The sequence below is a fragment of the Leucopleurus acutus genome, assembly GCF_964270905.1.
Source record: "Leucopleurus acutus genome assembly, chromosome: 2".
Taxonomy (NCBI): domain Eukaryota; kingdom Metazoa; phylum Chordata; class Mammalia; order Artiodactyla; family Delphinidae; genus Leucopleurus; species Leucopleurus acutus.
The window spans coordinates 87,143,220-87,163,771 of NC_139143.1; positions in this window are offsets into that span (position 1 = coordinate 87,143,220).

Consider the following 20,552-nt stretch of genomic DNA (forward strand, 5'->3'; position numbering starts at 1 on the left):
GAGCACAGGCTCCAGACGCGCAGGTTCAGCGGCCATGGCTCACGGGCCTGTGGGATCTTCCCGGACCGGGGCACGAACCCGTGTCCCCTGCATCGGCAGGCAGACTCTCAACCACTGTGCCACCAGGGAAGCTCTAAAACTACTTTTTATGAAAGAATGAAAATAATCCTAGTTGGAATTCTAGCAGTATTGTGAAAGTAATCATTTGTATAAAAATATACTAAATAAGGGCTTCCCTGGTGGCGCAGTGGTTGAGAGTCCGCCTGCCGATGCAGGGAACACGGGTTCGTGCCCCGGTCTGGGAAGATCCCACATGCCACCGAGCGGCTGGGCCCGTGAGCCATGGCCGCTGAGCCTGCGCGTCCAGAGCCTGTGCTCCGCAACGGGAGAGGCCACAACAGTGAGAGGCCCGCGTACCGCAGAAAAAAAAAACAAACAAACAAACAAAAAAATATACTAAATAAAAAATGTTGCATGTTGATATTTCTAAGGTAAACTCTTAAAGAATGGTAAGGTAAGTTAAGAGGAGAAAATGTAATAACATCAAATATTTGTCTAATCAAAAAGAAAGCAAAGAAGGAGGGGAAAGTGGAACATAAAACATATGGTAAATATAGAAACCAAGTAATAAAGTGGTAGACATATACCCAGCTATAATAGTAATTACATTAAATTTCAATGAACTAAAAGATTAAGATTGCCAGACTAGGTAAGAGAAAACACTGTCCTTGAGAACATAAAGAATTTTGTTTAATTTGAAGGCTATTCTGTAAGAAAGTAACTTCACATATGTGCTCAGGAAGAGATAGAGGGGGTATCATAGAGTACATAATTTTCCTGGAAACATTCTCAACCTCTGTAGTAGAAATTGTTTTGTTTTGTTTTCTTGTTTAGAGACCTTTAAAATTGTTATAATAGCCATCCTAATGAGTGTGAAGTGAAACCTCATTGTGGTTTTAATTTGCATTGCCCTGATGATCAGTCATGTTGACATCTTTTCACATGCTTATTGGCCATTTGTGTATCTTCTTTGAAGAAATGTCCATTCAAGTCCTTTGCCCATTTTTAAATTGGGTTGTATGTTTTTTGTTGCTGAGTTTTAAGAGTTCTCTATATTTCCTGGATATTAATCCCATATCAGATATATGATTTGCAAATATTTTCTCCTTTTCTGTGGGTTGCCTTTTTACTCTGATGATAGAAGTCCTTTGATGCACAAAAATTTTTCATTTTGATAAAGTCTAATTTACCTATTTTTTTCTTTTGTTGCCTGTGCCTTTGATGTTATAGCCAAGAAATCATTGCCAAATCCAATGTCATGAAGCTTTCCCCCTGTTTTGTTCTAAGAGTTTTATGGTTTTAGCTCTTACATTTAGGTCTTTGATCAATTTTGAGTTAATTTTTGGATATGGTGTTAAATAAGAGTTCAGCTTTATTCTAGTGCTGGTGGATATCCATTTCCTCCAGCACTCTTTGTTGAAAAGACTGTCCTTTCATCCATTGAATGGTCTTGGCACCCTTGTCAAAAATCATTTGACCATATATGTAAGAGTTTATTTCTGGTCTCTATTCTATTCCATTGGTCTATATGTCTGTCTTTATGCCAATACCACACTTTTTGATTACTGTAACTTTGTAGTACGTTTTGAAATCAGGAAATATGAGTTTTCCAACTTTGTTCTTCATTTTCAAAATTGTTTTGGATATTCAGGATCTCTTGAAATTCCATATGAATTTTAAGGTGGATTTTTCTATTTTTGTGAAAAAAGTTGGGATTTTGATAGGGAATGCATTGGATCTGCAGATCATTTGGGGCAGTATGGATATCTTAGCAATATTAAATCTTCTAATCCATGAACTTTGGCCAACTTTCCATTTATTTTTGTCTTTTTTAAATTCTTTCAGCAATGTTTTGTAATTTCATTGTACAAGTCTTTCGTCTCCTTGGTTAATTTCCAAGTATTTAATTCTTTTTGAGGCAAATGGAATTGTTTTATTAATTTCTTTTTTTAGTAGTTCATTGTTAGGGTATAGCAACACAACTGATTTTTGTGTGTTGATTTTGTAGCCCGCTATTTTGCTGAATTCATTTATTTTTTCTAACTTTTTTTTGGTGTGGAATCTTTAGCATTTCTTACATATGAGATCATGTCATCTGTGCACAGAGATAATTTACTTCTCCTTTTAAAATTTAGACGGCTTTCAGCTCCTGCATTTTTATCCCAAGAATCCTCTGAGGGATTCTTTTCACTCTTCAAAGATTCAGCAAAGACCCTTCCTTAGAAAGACCCTGCCTTATACCATCCATTCTTGAGGACATTCGCCTGTGGTGAACTATGATGAGAATAGGATTGTCCTTGAAAATTCTCACTGTTTCACCTTCCTATTAGCAAGACATGTTCTTGTCTTGTACTACATGCCCCTCCTCTATGCTGCTATAATATCCAAAGGTTAGGACAGTTGCCACATTCTGATAAAAGTATCTGTTTTTGAGCCTTATTTCCTACCAATTTGAGGTTCTCAAGGAGAACTTGACTGACTCTGTGACTCCAGTGCCTAGCATGGAGTCAGGAAATTAATTACTCAATAAATATTCATGAAACAATGTGTATAAAAACCTTTGTCGGGCTTCCCTGGTGGCGCAGTGGTTGAGAGTCTGCCTGCTGATGCAGGGGACACGGGTTTGTCACCCGGTCCGGGAGGATCCCACATGCCGCAGAGCAGCTAGACTCGTGAGCCATGGCCACTGAGCCTGCGCGTCCAGAGCCTGTGCTCTGCAACAGGAGAGGCCACAACAGTGAGAGGCCCACGTACCGCAAAAAAAAAAAAAAAAAAAAAAAAAACACCTTTGTAAACTGAAAGTACAGAAGAAAATGATTATTACTATATTTCTTTACATGCAATGATCCTTTTTCCTTAGCCCCTTCTGATCCTATGAAGAAGATCCATTAAGGTAAAATTCATTATACATCTTCAAGCATCTTTCATTCCTGCTAATCCAAAAGTTATTTGGTAGGCATCTACTGTAAGGACAGCCCCAAGGCTGAATTCTGAGGTGTACAGCAGAGCCTCATGATTACATCCTCCTCCCCCTGGAGGTGATGCTCCCCAGCAGTATAGATTAGCCCTGGGTCCATTCTGTGGACCTCCTTGGCCAGGTGCACAATTCACTGTGGGGTAAGCTACTCTCTCAGACCACACCACTCAGCTTGGGCTGCCCCTTAAGGAGCTGGATATTGTTGTAGGCATTTCTTATTTTCCCCTCAAGCTTTCCTAACCTAGCCTGAATACTGTCCTTATTTTCATCCCCTTTGGCTACCAAAAGACTACCATCAGCTCATCCTTCAACATGCTTTTATAATTCTCTAAACATGTAGACACTCTTCCAGCTAGTTCCTCAGTTATATGGTCTCAGGGCATAGGCTAAGCATAATGTTTTTTCAGCAAATACATACACCAAGGACTATGGCCTGGTCTTGGTTGCAGTTCCTAATGACCGTTTAACACACACTGAGTTCATCACAGCTCAAAGAGAACACTGGAGCAGGAAGAAACTGTCAAGCACACAAGATAAGACCAAGGCCTGACTGACTCAGCTGGCAAAAATACAATGAGCCACTTTTAGATGCAGTTTATTACTTACATAGACAGTGAAAAAAGAGTAGTCAAACGTACAAGCTCCCTGAGCCGTTGTCTTACATATCAAAAAGTACACCACCAAAAAAAAGGGGCTGATGACTGCAATGTGAGTTGTAGGACACCCACTGCTGAGGAGCCAATTCTAGACTGGAACTAATTGGTTTTGTAGTCTCAGCTGTACCTTGAGAAAAGCAGGCAGAAAGCATCATATCTCATCGAAACCTGGTAGGTGTTGATAATCTATCTCATGAGAGACTAGCAAGGGAAACAGGGAGACTAGTGGGATCTTCAAGGCAACTTCTCACAAGCCTCCCATCCTCTTGCATTCCAGAGGATAAAAACGCATTCTGCCAAAACTCAGATTAGCTGCAATTTAAGCCTGTGTGAACTATGTGAATACAAAGAAGGTTTCCAGGGCACCATGGCGGGGCTGTTCCTCTATAGGGAACTTGCAAAACTGGAAAAATGAAGGACAATAACCTAATTTTATAGATGAAGAAACTGAGACTTACAAAGATTAAGAAACTTGCTAGAGCTCCCACAGCTTGTTGGTGGCAGAGGTACCTTTATAAATCTGGGAACCTCAAGACTTCCAGGTTAGTGCTCTTTACACTGTGCCATACAGCTTCATATTAGAATGTCAGAGTGGAATAAACAGTGATTTTTCTCACTTTTAAGATGAAAAAATAAGAAGATTCCTGCCCAGGAAAAATATATTCTCATGGATTCCATGGGTCTATTTTTTATGCCCAGTCAGCTTTCAATCCCTAGTTGATGAAACTAGATGAAGGAACACGTAAATAATAATTAACACTCATTACAATTACAATATATTTAGTAATTACCTATATAATGTTTGGCTGTTAGAAGACAATATTTGTGTGTGTAGGACCTGTCTTGTTCCCCCCTTGTCCTTACTATACAAGTCCCTGCCACATAGTATAGTCAATAAATACTTGTTGAATGAATGAATAAAAGTCATTATAAACTTTTATTTGATTAACAGCTAATTTTTACCAATATTCCTTAGTTCCAAGTGTATTCCTCACAAAATCCTTTACTGGAGCTGGATTAACGAAATAAAACCATGGATTTGGAAAAGATATTATTGGATTTGAATACCAGATCTACCACTAACTAAATATGCAATAGTAGACCATTTATTTAATCTCTTTGAGCCTCATTATCCCATTTTACAAAATAGAGAATATAACATTATGTATAGATCTTTTGGATGATTTTAAATATGTGTGTGTGTTTGTGTATGTATGGGTGTGTGTGTGTGTGTGTGTGTGTGTGTGTGTGTGTGGCTAGACAGACAGACAAACAGACAAACTACTAAGTTCAGTGTCTGAGAAGTCACTCAATTAATATGAATTCCTTTTTCTCCAATCCTTGGTGCACGGGCTGCAGACCTAGGGATCATTTACACCACAATCACATGAGGAACTTGTTAATAATCTCTGGGCATAGGGATAGGGCACAGGATGTTTCTTTCTTCCACAAATTTCCTAGGTCATTCTTATACCACCACTGAAGAAGCAAAGTAAATACGTAGTTCAAAATCTGAAGAATTATCTCCTGGATGACCAGTGATAAGCTCAGCCCCTAAATTAGGTTTCTCAGGATTCTACAGTCTCAGAACAGGAAGCTTAGTGACTCGTGTGTCATCAAGGAAAAATGCTTTGAAACAAGGGAATGGGGAACAGAATAACTAGGACAGAGTTTCTCAATAAGAAGGAAGAAATGACAGGTGTTGAAACAATATCAGGGTGAAGGAGAGAGAGAAAGAGGCACGTGTATTGTTTGAGAAAAGATATTCGAAAAAAGCCCACTATTTTTAAGACATAGACTATGAAAAGCAAAGCTCAATGATAACTCCTTGACAGGTAAGGCTGTGCATTAGGGAGATTCTATATTTTGTATTATCAGATATCCTCAAGACTGTGGGAAAAATTAAACAAATTGGTGTTTTAGGTCAGTAATTGTGGGAAATAAAGAAAATAATCCATCATAATATATTCATATGGTTCAATTGTAGTTTTAATGTGGGAACAAAGCTGCATTTTACTTGTCAAAAATATCACACACCTAAATTTTTTTAGAACTTAAGCCAGGCAAGCTATTTTGCGATGATTCAGGATAAAAGGACTGGCATTAAGAATGATGACATGGGAGACTGGTTCAATAGGGCAGAGTAGAAGGATGTGTGCTCACTCCCTCCTGCGAGAGCACACAGGAATCACAACTAACTCCTGAACAATCATCAACAGGAAGACACTGGAACTCACCAAAATAGATACCCACATTGAAAGACAAAGGAGAAGCCACAATGAGACAGTACGAGGGGCAAAATCACAATAAAATCATATTCCATAACTGCTGGGTGGGTGACTCACAAACCAGAGAACACTTATATCACAGAAGTCCACCCACTGGAGTGAAGGTTCTGAGCCCTACATCAGGCTTTCCAACCTGGGGGTCTGTCAACAGGAGGAGGAATTCCTAGAGAATCAGACTTTGAAGCCTAGTGGGATTTGATTGCAGAACTTGACAGGACTGGGGGAAACAGAGACTCCACCCTTGGAAGGAACACACAAAGTAGTGTGTGCATCAGGACCCAGGGGAAGGAACAGTGACCGCATAGGAGACTGAACCAGACCTACTTGCTAGTATTGGAGGGTCTCCTGCAGAGGCAGGGGTTGGCTGTGTCTCACCATGAGGACAAGGACACTGGCATCAGAAGTTCTGGGAAGTACTCCTTGGCGTGAGCCCTCCCAGAGTCTGCCATTAGGCCCACCAAAGAGCCGGGTAGGCTCCAGTATTGGGCCGCCTCAGGCCAAACAACCAACAGGGAGGGAACCCAGCCCCACCCATCAGCAGACAAGCAGATTAAAGTTTTACTGAGCTCTGCCCACCAGAGCAACACCCAGCTCTATCAACCACCAGTCCCTCCCATCAGGAAACTTGTACAAGCCTCTTAGATAGCCTCATCCACCAGAGGGCAGACAGCAGAAGCAAGAAGAACTACAGTCCTGCAGCCTGTGGAACAAAAACCACATTCACAGAAAGATAAACAAGATGAAAAGGCAGAAGGCTATGTACCAGATGAAGGAACAAGATAAAACCCCAGAAAAACAATTAAATGAATTGGAGATAGGCAACCTTCCAGAAAAAGAATTGGGAATAATGAAGATGATCCAGGACCTTGGGGGAAAAAAATGGAGGCAAAGATCAAGAATATGTAAGAAATGTTTAACAAAGACCTAGAAGAATTAAAGAACAAATAAAGATGAACAATACAATAACTGAAATGAAAAATACACTAGAAGGAATCAATAGCAGAATAACTGAGGCAGAAGAATGGGTAAGTGACCAGGAAGACAGAATGGTGGAATTCACTGCCACGGAACAGAATAAAGAAAAAAGAATGAAAAGAAATGAGGACAGCCTAAGAGACCTCTGGGACAACATTAAATGCAACAACATTCACATTATAGGAGTCCCAGAAGGAGAAGAGAGAGAGAGAAAGGACCTGAGAAAATATTTGAAGAGATTACAGTCAAAAATTTCCCTAACATGGGAAGGGAAATAGCCCCCCAAGTCCAGGAAGGACAGAGAGTCCCCAGCAGGATAAACCCAAGGAGAAACACACCAAGACACATAGTAATCAAATTGACAAAAATTAAAGACAAAGAAAAATTATTGAAAGCAACAAGGGAAAAAAGACAAATAACATACAAGGGAAATCCCATAAGGTTAACAGCTGATTTCTCAGCAGAAACTCTACAAGCCAGAAGGGAGTGGCATGATATATTTAAAGTGATGAAAGGGAAGGACCTACAACCAAGATTACTCTACCTGGCAAGGATCACATTCAGATTTGATGGAGAAATCAAAAGCTTTACAGACAAGCAAAAGCTAAGAGAATTCAGCACCACCAAACCAGCTCTACAACAAATGCTAAAGGAACTTCTCTAAGTGGGAACCACAAGACAAGAAAAGGACCTATAAAAATAAGCCCATAACAATTAAGAACATGGTAATAGGAACATACATATCGATAATTACCTTAAACTTGAATGGATTAAATGCTCCACCCAAAAGACACAGGCTCGCTGAATGGATACAAAAACAAGACCCATATATATGCTGTCTACAAGAGACCCACTTCAGACCTAGGGACACATACAGACTGAAAGTGAGGGAATGGAAATGATATTCCATGCAAATGGAAATCAAAAGAAAGCTGGAGTAGCAATACTTATATCAGATAAAGTAGACTTGAAAATAAAGAATGTTACCAGAGACAAGGAAGAACACTACAAAATGATCACGGGATCAATCCAAGAAGAAGATATAACAATTGTAAATATATATGCACCCAACATAGGAGCACCTCAATACATATGGCAACTGCTAACAGCTATAAAAGAGGAAATCGACAGTAACACAGTAGTAGTGGGGGACTTTAACACCTCACTTACACCAATGGACAGATCATACAAACAGAAAATTAATAAGAAAACACAAGCTTTAAATGACACAATAGACCAGCTAGATTTAATTGATATTTATAGGACATTCCATCCAAAAACAGCAGATTGCACTTTCTTCTCAAGTGCACATGGAACATTCTCCAGGATAGATCACATCTTGGGTCACAGATCAAACCTCAGTAAATTTAAGAAAATTGAAATCATATTAAGCATCTTTTCTGACCACAGCGCTATGAGATTAGAAATCAATTACAGGGAAAAAAATGTAAAAACGTAAACACATGGAGGTTAAAATATATGTTACTAAATAACAAAGAGATCACTGGAAAAATCGAAGAGGAAATCAAAAAATACCTAGAGACAAATTACAACGAAAACACAACAATCCAAAACCTATGGGATGCAGCAAAAGCAGTTCTAAGAGGGAAATTTATAGCAATACAAGCCTACTTCAAGAAAGAAGAAAAGTCTCAAATAAACAACCTAAACTTACACCTAAAGGAACTAGAGAAAGAAGAACAAATTGACAAGATTCGACACCCATTTATGATAAAAACTCTCCAGAAAGTGGGCATAGAGGGAACCTACCTCAACATAATAAAGGCCATATATTACAAACCCACAGCAAACATCATTCTCAATGGTGAAAAACTGAAAGCATTTCCTCTAAGAGCAGGAACAAGACAAGGATGTCCACTCTCACCACTATTAATCAACATAGTTTTGAAAGTCCTAGCCATGGCAATTAGAGAAGAAAAAGAAATAAAAGCAGTACAAATTGGAAAAGAAGAAGTAAAACTGTCACTATTTGCAGATGACATGATACTATACATAAAGAATCCTAAAGATGCTACCAGAAAACTACTAGAGCTAATCAATGAATCTGGTAAAGTTGCAGGATACAAAATTAATGCACAGAAATCTCTTGCATTCCTATACGCTAATGATGAAAAATCTGGAAGAGAAATTAAGGAAACACTCCCATTTACCATTGCAACAAAAAGAATAAAATACCTAAGAATAAACCTACCTAGGGAGACAAAAGACCTGTATGCAGAAAACTATAAGACACTGATGAAAGAAATTAAAGATGATACCAACAGATGGAGAGATATACCATATTCTTGGATTCGAAGAATCAATATTGTGAAAATGACTCTACTACCCAAAGCAATCTACAGTTTCAGTGCAATCCGTATCAAATTACCAATGGCATTTTTTACAGAACTAGAACAAAATAATCTTAAAATTTGTATGGAGACACAAAAGACCCCAAATAGCCAAAGCAGTCTTGAGGGAAAAAAATGGAGCTGGAGGAATCAGACTCCCTGACTTCAGATAATGCTATAAATCTACAGTAATCTAATCAATATGGTACCGGCACAAAAACAGAAATATAGATCAATGGAACAAGATAGAAAGCCCAGAGATAAACCCATGCACCTACGGTCAACTAATCTATGACAAAGGAGGCAAGGATAAACAATGGAGAAAAGACAGTCTCTTCAATAAGTGGTGCTGGGAAAATTGGACAGCTACATATAAAAGAATGAAATTAGAACACTCCCTAACACCATACACAAAAATAAACTCAAAATGGATTAGAGACCTAAATGTAAGACTGGACACTATAAAACTCTTAGAAGAAAACATAGGAAGAACACTCTTTGACATAAATCACAGCAAGGATCTTTTTTGATCCACCTCCTAGAGTAACGGAAATAAAAACAAAAATAAACAAATGGGACCTAATGATACTTAAAAGCTTTTGCACAGCAAAGGAAACCATAAACAAGACGAAAAGACAACCCTCAGAATGGGAGAAAATATTTGCAAATGAATCAACGGACAAAGGATTAATCTCTAAAATATATAAAGAGCTCATGCAGCTCAATATTAAAAAAAGAAAGAATCCAATCCAAAAATGGGCAAAAGATCTAAATAGACATTTCTCCAAAGAAGACATACAGATGGCCAAGAAGCACATGAAAATCTGCTCAAAATCACTAATTATTAGAGAAACGCAAATCAAAACTACAATGAGGTATCACCTCACACCAGTTAGAATGGGCAGTATCAGAATATCTACAAACAACAAATGCTGGAGAGGGTGTGGAGAAAAGGGAACCCTCTTGCACTGCTGGTGGGAATGTAAATTGATACAGCCACTATGGAGAACAGTATGGAGGTTCCTTAAAAAAATAAAAATAGAATTACCATATGACCCAGCAATCCCACTACTGGGCAGATACCCAGAGAAAACCATAACTCAAAAAGACATATGAACCCCAATGTTCATTGCAGCACTATTTACAATAGCCAGGTCGTGGAAGCAACCTAAATGTCCATCGAGAGACGAATGGATAAAGAAGATGTGGTACATATATACTATGGAATATTGCTCAGCCATAAAAATGAACGCAGTTGGGTCATTTGTAGAGACATGGATGGATCTAGAGACTGTCACACAGAGTGAAGTAAGTCAGAAAGAGAATAAAAATATTGTATATTAATGCATATATGTGGAAGCTAGAAAAATGGTACAGATGAACCGGTTTGCAGGGCAGAAAGAGAAACACAGATGTAGAGAACAAACCTATGGACACCAACGGGGGAAAGTGGCGGGGGGGTAGTGGTGGTGTGGTGTGATGAATTGGGAGATTGTGATTGACATGTATACACTAATATGTATAAAATGGATAACTAATAAGAACCTGCTGTATAAAAAAATAAAATTCAAAAAAAAAGAATGATGACATGAAAAACAAAATGATCACAAGATTATAATTTTAAAAATTCTCCAGGGAAAGTGCACAGCTGCCTTTAGATCCTGGAAAGATGACAAAGGTCTTATCTTTTAGAAGATTTGAGCTTTAGGAAGAAGATGTGAGATAAAATGAGAAAAAGGAAAGAACAAATTTCCTGAAATAGTGGTCAAATGGTAAAAGTTTAAGAGTTAATTAGTGAATATGCTTCTATGGTTGGAGATGGTAGTTGGATAATATGTGAATAGGTAATGATTGCAGCCCTAGGCTATGGTCAGTATGCCTTGGCATTGTTTTGCCTTCAGGAGTTGAAGTTTCCTGGCAGTCACAGAGTCAAGTGAAATCTGACGCCATGGAAAGATATAATGATGTTATATAGCTATGTGACCCAATTTTACAAAAGATCCAGCTGATACTTCTATAAGAAAACATAAAATTGAAATTCAAACACCCTGGGGAAATGTGAAAGCTGTTCAGAATTAATATGAATGAGTATTTAGAAGAATCTGGGTTGGGGATGAAGAAGCATAGCGTAAACTTGTAGAACTATACATCAATGAACACAATTATGCAAAGAAGCCTTTAGTTTAGAGGAGCTTATGGTGACAAATCCACACAACACACCTGTCAGATCTAGCGATGCTGTCAGCAGGAAGCTGAAATTAAATATAACCAAGGTAGACTTGAAAATCTTGACTTTTCAACAAAATATGTTGACAGGCATTGAAACTGTTCAACAGAAATACAAGAGCTTTATTTGGGCTTAAGTGTATGCAAGTCATATTGCTTCGATCCAAAAGCAAAAACAAGAATGGTAAAGAAGAACATGAAATATGTTCATTGGGAAGATAGTCAAATAACAGGTTGAAAATAAGAAGGAAACCAAATATTCTCTTTCACCAGTTGAAGACATGTCAGAAATATCGTGAATCACTGTCTAAGTTTAAGTCAAGCTCTTGCATGTTAGATTTCACAACTGCTCAGTTGAATTTATTGGCTTGTAACTTACTAAATGCATAAAACTATTTATAGTAAATCTGTGCAAATAAGACAGTTGTATGTGGGTGGAGAGGGGGGAGGGGGAGGGAGAGGGAGAGAGAGAGAGAGATTGAACACCATTTTACCTGCATACCCCCAATCATGAATGCTGTCAAACTCCCTATGTTAGCAAGGAAGACATAACTTAATGGCTTAATTGGTACAAGTCTCAGGGTAATCAATGATTAAATTCTAATTAATTCGTTTTGTGTATATTTCTATAGACAACTGCACTCTTAGCCATACTGAGATTTTTGGTTATAATATAGAATTATCCAGAGCCATTCAGTCTTTTCATACACAGTGATTTTTGCTTTTCCCTTATGCAATGTCCCTCCTACAAACTACAAATTAGAAAGAAATTGAGGCTTCTGAAAGAAACATCAAAAGAGCCTCAGTAAAAGACTGTATCTAGTCTTAACTGTTAATAGTACAGGAAATAGACTCATGGGTACAGCTTCCAGTGTAAGCTAACATCATCACCTCAGACAGACATTTGTCAGACTGTGCAAGTGACTCCAACTTGTACAAGGATTCCTGCAAGGATTTCCAGGACTCTTTTACCCAGAAGCAGATGACTTTGTAAGGAAGTAGATTATTTACCCAAGATCAACAAAACATGAATTAATTACTGGGTCTAAATGTACCAAAAGAACTAATCAAATTGTGGTTAATATTCTCTTTAGTGTGCATATGAGAAAACCCCTTTTCTTTTTAATACACCTTGACTCCTCAATTTAACAGGGTCTATTTGTACAAACTGAAATGAAACATTGTTTAAATGGTATTTCATGATACCTGAGTCTTTGGAATACTGAAAAGACATCCTGGGGAAGTCTTACTATAGACTGTAAGCCAATTAAACATCAAGAAAATCTAAGAATAATGACTCTATAGAAAATAATATGGGAAATTCCCTGGTGGTCCAGTGGTTGGGACTCCATGCTTTCACTGCAGGGGGGCACGGGTTCGATCCCTGGTCTGGGAACTAGGATCCCACATGCCACGTGGCACGGCCAAGAAAAAAAAAACGTATGTGTTGATTGGCTTACAAAACTATTCAGCATAATGTAACAATGGTTAAACATAATGGAAAATGCTTTTATTAAATTCCTTTATTTTTCATGATCTTGTAGTTACTTACAAATATTCAGTAAGAATCCTTATTCTTCCTACCAGAACATAATAATATATTATATTGTAATATATGAGCATGCAACAGATCTTGTTAAATTTGGTGTGCAAACTCACTTTAAGGCATAAGAGCCATACTTCACTTATAGAAATGATGCCTACAAAGTCCTTTCAGAAAAATGGTCTCTTACCTGGTATACGGCTTATGGAATCCCAGGCTTACAGATACTAAAAGATGTCCCTTTCTATAGGCCACAACATTGACAAGTATGGGGATCTTAGGGAAAGAGGACCCATACAGTTTTAGGTGCAGCAGATAAATCCTGGTAGAGGTAGTCTGGATAATTATTAGTTCTTGATCTCAGTAAAACTGGTAAGAGAATAAAATACTTCTTGCATTCCCTCCAAAATAAATTACAACCCCAGAGGCTTTACAAGGCTTCCAGAAAGAAGTTAACTCATAGCCTTAGTATCTAATTATATTAACTATATGTTAAAAAGGATGTTTATGGGCATTAATCAACATTTCTTTTTACAGCTATGCAAATAAAACTTGTCAAATAAAATAAAAATTCAAAATAATTGTATTGAACCAGAAAATTGCCAAGCACTTAGGTGAATGGAACCATGCCTTACAGGTAGAAATTTGACTACAGAGAGGAACTACGGTAGTAAAACTGACATTTTGCCCTTTCACCATTATGAATAAACATGAACACCATCTGCAGTCAACATCTAAAACCTGAGATAAACAAAAAAACCTGTGGTCACCCAGTTTAGCTTTGGTCCCCCCCGCAAAATGAAAACTTAATCATTTCTTGTAAACATGGACTCTAACAGACAACCTTATTTTTCCTTCCACACTTATTAACTGCTATTCTTCTATAAGATACAGCTTTCCCTCCTCCTTCTTTTCTTTAAGTATAGCACATGGATTATACTATGTGTATACTACATATATATTATATGGATTCCTCTCTCATTCAGTGTGTAATAATATAATCATTATTCTTTTTGATGCTCCATTGGTCTCCAGGTTAAACAGGGGAACTTTTCAGGCTGGCTTCTGCGATCTTTTTTTTTTTTTTTTGCGGTTCGCAGGCCTCCCACTGCCGCGGCCTCTCCCACCGTGGAGCACAGGCTCCGGACACCCAGGCTCAGTGGCCATGGCCCACAGGCCCAGCCGCTCCACGGCACGTGGGACCCTCCCGAACCGGGACACGAACCCGTGTCTCCTACATCGGCAGGCAGACTCCCAACCACTGTGCCACCAGGGAAGCCCTGTGATCTTTTGACATGTCTGTACTAGTCTTTGGACACAACAAAATGTTGCAGGCTCACTTATACTTTTCTCCCCCAACACAAAATCAGGCATTTCTACAAGGGATCCCAGACAAATGGTATTTAGAAACTGACCACTAGATGAGCTCATTACTGTGAGGTATCACTGCTTCTAGACCTTATCAGTGGGTATCATTTTGTAATAGGGAAGAACAAATTTGACTCCAGATTGGATCTGGTTCTTTTACTTTAAACTCTGTATTCTATTGCTTTTGCTACAAGTTAATAACTAAAAGAATGTTGCCTATAGCCTGAAATATACAAGACAGCCCATTCTCAAGGCTCTGACCTTTAAAAGGCATAATGTCTTGTTGGAAGTTTATAGGAACACTGTGATCAGACCTACTCAGACAGCTGCAAGAACAAATGATTCTGGCACCAAGAAATTTTCAATAACCAATCACTTTCCCTCCCCTTTCGGTATAAAAGAAGCCTGAATTCTAACTCCATAGGATGGTTCTTTGGGACATTAGTCCGCCATCTTCTCTGTCTGCTGGCTTTCTGAATCAAGTCACTTTTTCTTGTCCTAACAATTCATCTCTCAATTTATTGGCCTGTTGTGCAGCACAAAGTAGGAGAGCTTGGACTTGGTAACAATTAGTTGATATGGCTATCTCCAATTCCAATCCAACACTATAAGGTTCTTCCTCAGCTCTTCCCATTTCATAATTTTGTCCTTCATCTCCCAAGTTGATAACCTTGATTCCTGATAATATCAACATTTTTACTTATTTGCTCTATCCTACTATACACACAAGACAGCTTCAGAATTATTATACCAATTCTACAACCAACCTTAAACCTATTAAGTAAAGTTCAAGATGTCCTTAGGATATATCCCACTATGGGTGTACAGACAAGCACTGCTTTCAAAATTTACTTGAATTAATTATATTCTATGTGGTTATGCTATCATTTGATATATAATTAAATTCTTTTGTTCTGCTTTTATTTTTTAATTTTAAGATTAGCTTTTTCATCCTCTTTTGGAATATGTAAAACAGTGACATCGTTTAAAAAATGAAAACTGTAAGATACACTTAGAAAAAATCCCCTCCCATCTCCATATCTTAGACTCCATTCCTGTGCAACCCTAGATAAAAACGTTTTCATTATTTTCTGGCCTATCCTTCCTGCAAGATAAGCATATCTATTTCCCCTTTTCCTTACATAAAAGATAGCATCCTGTTGAGATAGGCTGGGACCTAGGACCCTTTACTGGAGGGCTTGCACCTGGACAAACATCTCCTAGAGCAACAGAATACAAAGAAACTATAACGGACTAAAAATAAAATAACTGCACACCTTCACTGTTGGGACAATTATGAACAATACACTACAAAAAGGCCACAAACCAACTGCCATTTCTGAGGTGCCTGGAGCAAAAGCAGGGTACTGCACCTGATCCCTGCACACAACACCACCAAGGGGGTGGGCAGACCAGGTCACCTGACCAATCCATGGACTGCCCTTGTTGTTACTCCTTTTAATGACCCAAGCAGCTTCTCTCTGGGAGCAAGCAAGGGCACCTGTTTCTAGGTTTCACTCCCTTGTGCTGCAGCACAAGCCCCAGTAAAGCCTTGCCTGAAATTCTCATCTGGTCTCATCAATTTCTATTGACTGAAAAGTCCAAAGACCGGGATTGGTAACACTGTGTACCTGCTCTTTCGTACCTTGCCTTTTGTTTTCCACATACAAACACATTCTGGAAATAACTCCATATTGATTCATAGAGATATTCCTCACATTTATGGCTGCAAAGTACTCTAGGTATGTTATGTATTAACTGGTCATTCTTAAATATGGGAAATGGGGTCCAATCATTATGAAATCATCAACCTTTGTGATCACACTCATTTCACAAGCACAGACAGCGTTAGTAGGGGGAGCGTGGTTTTGAGAGCCATCTGATTTAGAGGAGAGTATGAGGGCAGGGATAGATCCCAGAAGAACCCAACTGTAGGAGAATGCTGCTCAGTCCAGTAGCCAAACCTCCTTCCTCTGCCCCAATTGGTCCTAGTGCAGCTCCAGCTTTATCCCCAGGGATCTTCTCAGAATTCTTGCACCCTCTCCGAGTTCTCTCCCCAAAGAGGCTCTCCTTCCCCCTCCCCAATTAAATTGCCTCTGCACTGGCATCTGAAGCATCTTTCTTTCATTTTTTCTTTTCCTTTCTTTTTTAGACCCAAGCTACACCTGTATATATTCTTTGTAAGTTACATGATAAAAGAATGTACAAGGAAAAATTTCAATTCTCCTCCACACTAACTTCCCTAAGAGTAACCGCTGTTAACAGGACATAAACCACAGCTCTGGCTCATTTATAATTCCCCACTGAATCTGACTAATATACTTCAGTCTAAGGGGCAAGACCTTTTCTCTTCTTCTCTCCCTTTCCACACAATGAGTGTAAGATCCCACTCTCTACTCAAGAGTTATGAGTGTCCACACGCTCAGATGTTGGGTTGTGCACAGATGGTGGTGGGAGACCTGCAGCAGAGTCTCTGGGCCACTGGAAATTTTAAAATAAGAAGGCTGGCTGCGGAAGGTGGGACGTTCTATGACCCATTCATCTTTCTTCTGCCTGAATCCTAAAACATTAGAAGGTTGCTTTTTCAAGCCCTTTTTTGGCTTGTAGCCAAAAGGGAGGAGCATGCTTTTTTCCCCTCCATGAATGTATTTTAGTCGGTAGTTTGTCAGACTTTTTTTTTTTTTTCCGGCACTTCGGCCTTTCCATTGCTGTGGAATCTCCCATCGCGGAGCACAGGCTCCGGACGCGCAGGCTCAGCGGCCATGGCTCACGGGCCCAGCCGGTACGCACCATGTGGGGTTTTCCCAGACCGGGTCACGAACCCGCATCCCCTGCATCGGTAGGCGGACTCTCAACCACTGCGCCACCGGAGAAGCCGTGTGGGATTTTTAATTTCAAGGTCCTGAGTATCGCCCAGCGTTCTTTGAATTTTCTGGTATCTACTGCACCCCATTGTGCGCGGTACCGGATGTAGCCACGAGGGGGCGATATGAGCCACTGATTATTCCCAATTGAAGGTCTAAAGGAGAAGAGTGCTGACGGTTCACTTTCGTGGCATTTGACCAATCACCCAGGAGCTGCGCCGAACCCAAAGTTCTTCATCTTGGAGTCACCCCGGCTCCAGGGTGGTCCCGGGCGGGCAAAAGGCCCGCGCTGCCCAGGCCTCGAGCACTGGCTATAGACGCTCAGCCACTTCCTCGAGCAAAGTCCCCTAAAGGGTCCTGACCCGAGAAGCAGTCGGGCTTCTCTCGTTGATGGAAAATGTTCCTCACCTTCCTGTCACACTGTGGCCGCTCTTCCCCATGTTCTTATAGCCTAAGCTGTGTACTGGGACGGGCGCAGGGAAAGTGAGGACGAGTGATAGCAAAGCAGATGCAGGAAGCGGGAAAGATGAGGAGGAAGACAGCAAGGAACGCAGGAAGGAGAGAGGGCTCTCGAGAGTAGAATCGGAGGCGGAGGAGGAGGCAATCCCACGAAGTCCCAAGGGCTGTCCTGAGGGTCTTCAGAGCTCCCAGGGCAGCGGGAAGAGGACACTTGGAAAGAAGAGGAAAAGAACTTTTTTTTTTCCTCGCGGGAATTTTACCTCAGGGCAGAAAACTCTAGAAATGGCGGCAGAGCAGGTGGATTTAGGGGAGCCCTAAAAGCCCTTCCCTGTAGCTCACCCCGAATGGATTTCATTTTATTCTACGACCAGCAAACCTGAAGAGACGGCCGAGGGCAGGCGAGTCAGGCGTCTCCTGGCGTCGTGGAGGAAGCGGGCTCGGGGCGGAGTGACGAGAGCGCCCGGCGGGAGGCCGCTCCTGGGCCCGCGGGGCTGTGCGCGGCCTGGCTCAGTGGAGGGAGCAGCGGAGCGGCCGTTAGAGGGTTCCATGGTGTAATGGTGAGCACTCTGGACTCTGAATCCAGCGATCCGAGTTCAAATCTCGGTGGGACCTTTCTGCTTAGTTAGAAGAAGGATTTTTTACTCCTCAGATGTGACGTGCTTTCCCGCTCCCGCGTCCCAGAGAGGCGCGGTCCGCGCGGTCCACGCGGACGTGGAGGGCAGGTGGGGGGACGAGCCCGCGGCGTCCCCGCTGGACCCTGGCGACTCTGCCCGTCGCTGGCCATCGGAGGCCCCGGCCCCGCTGCCCAGGGGCTCAGCGACCAAGCCGGTGGCACCCCCTCGTCGGGTCACCCTGGGTCTCGGGGGCAAAAGGCAGAGGCTGCGCCCACTGACTCCTGCCCCGCGAGGGGGCTTCGCACCGCACGTCTTGTAACTGCGCGCTGGTCCCTGTGAGTAAAGGGTCGCGGTGCGGGGCTGTGACGTCGCTGAGCAGCCAGGGTGACAGCGTCTTAGCTTTCGGGTCGAGGGTTCCAGACCTGGATGGGAAGTACTGTATTGTATTCAGGTGCCCTATTTTATTCAGAATTTTAATTGATCCTATTCCAGTTTATTCCCATTTTATTCAGAATTTCTCGCTCTTAAGTCTCCATTGGACACGAAAAGGCACTCTTAGGCTAAGATTTGAACCTGGACTCTAGGAAATCTCATCCTTTCATCCCAAGCTCAGCCAGAAAGGGGAGCCCGGGCTGCGGATTCCGGCGTCTGAGGAGAGCAGGGATCCCTGACCCACCTCCCTCCAGGCCTTTGAGACACGTGCAGATCTTATAGTCAAGGCTAGACTATAGTGAATATGCCGTGTTTGGTTTGATTTGAGTTGGGAACCACATTCATTTTGTTAATCATTATAAAATTAATTTTTAAAATGTCGCCTCTAGACATCGAAAACACAATGTAACAAATGAACCCAGCCAAATGCCCCCAGTCAGAGGAGAAGTTTGTTCTTGGAGCCGCAGGCGCTCTCCTCAGAGTGGGCGGCACCGGGAGCGTCAGCGAGGGCGCAGCTGGAGGAAATGCTGACTTCAGGCCGTGGGGGTCTCGGGCGGAGTCGGGGGGTCCTCAGAACGTGGAGTCCTCCGGTGAGGTGTGCGCCTCGCCACCTCTCCCGCCTGCTCTGTGGCCAGTAGGGGGCAAGGCACCAAGTCCAAAAGGTAGAACCATACGGTGTTGCCGGGGGTGATCAGGCACGGGAAACCCGTTTTCTGTTAGGATTCGAATTCAGACCAAGCAGGCAGGCTCCCATCACCGCACCAATCACACCACGACCGCTATGCTCCACCGGCGACCTACGGAGCTGTGGTCGGATCCACGTTAGCCCAGCCGTCTTTCTCCTTTGCAGCTTTCCTCCTTCACGGCTCTCAGACCCGACACCTGCCCCCGCAGGCTGAGGCCGCAGCACCGCCTTGGGTGGGGAGTTCAGAGCAGGTCGGGGTGGTGCCCTCCTGGCCTTTCTAGGACTTTTATCTGGTTCTAAATCAGCTGCTAGAAGAAAGGTTTTGAAGAACAGCTGATCTGAAAAATCTAGGTTCCTCGAGGACTAAAACCTTACAGGTGGCATAAGAATTCTTGGTCTACCCACCACGCCGGGCCCCGGCGGCGGAATGCATCCTCCGCGAGGCATTTATTGGGCGCCTGCTGGATGCCAGGCCCTGCTCCGGGCGAGGGGCTGCCTGGTGAACAAACTCCGGGTCGTGCCTCGTGGAGCCCTTCTCTGGAGGCGCCCAGAGGGGGCAGAACGGTGGGGGCACAGCCGATTGCTGTCCTTCCCCCGTACGACCACCCGGGCCTGGAGGGGGACTTGCGGTGAGCGCGACGGGTGAGGCCGATCACGAGTGGGAAATGGAGGACTTGAGCCCGAGAGAGGCGGCCGTCGTCTCGTGTAGAGGGGCCGCTTTCGAGGCGGCCAGGAGCAGGCGAGGATGGTCGTGGGCCCGGCGTGGCTTCGTCGGAGCCCCCAGCTCACTCGGGCTCGGTGTCCACGGCCGGACGTGCCCGACGACGAGACTCAGTGTCTATGGCGCCAGCGAGGTTGGACAAGATACATTTGAATCTCTTTTCCGCTGGGATTGGAAGGGACGGGGAATACGTTCTGATTCCAGGATGTTACAAGAAAACCTCGCAGCCGCTCGTCTCTGTGGCGCAATCGGTTAGCGCATTCGGCTGTTAACCGAAAGGTTGGTGGTTCGAGCCCACCCAGGGACGAAGATTGGTCTTGGAATGCGATGAGC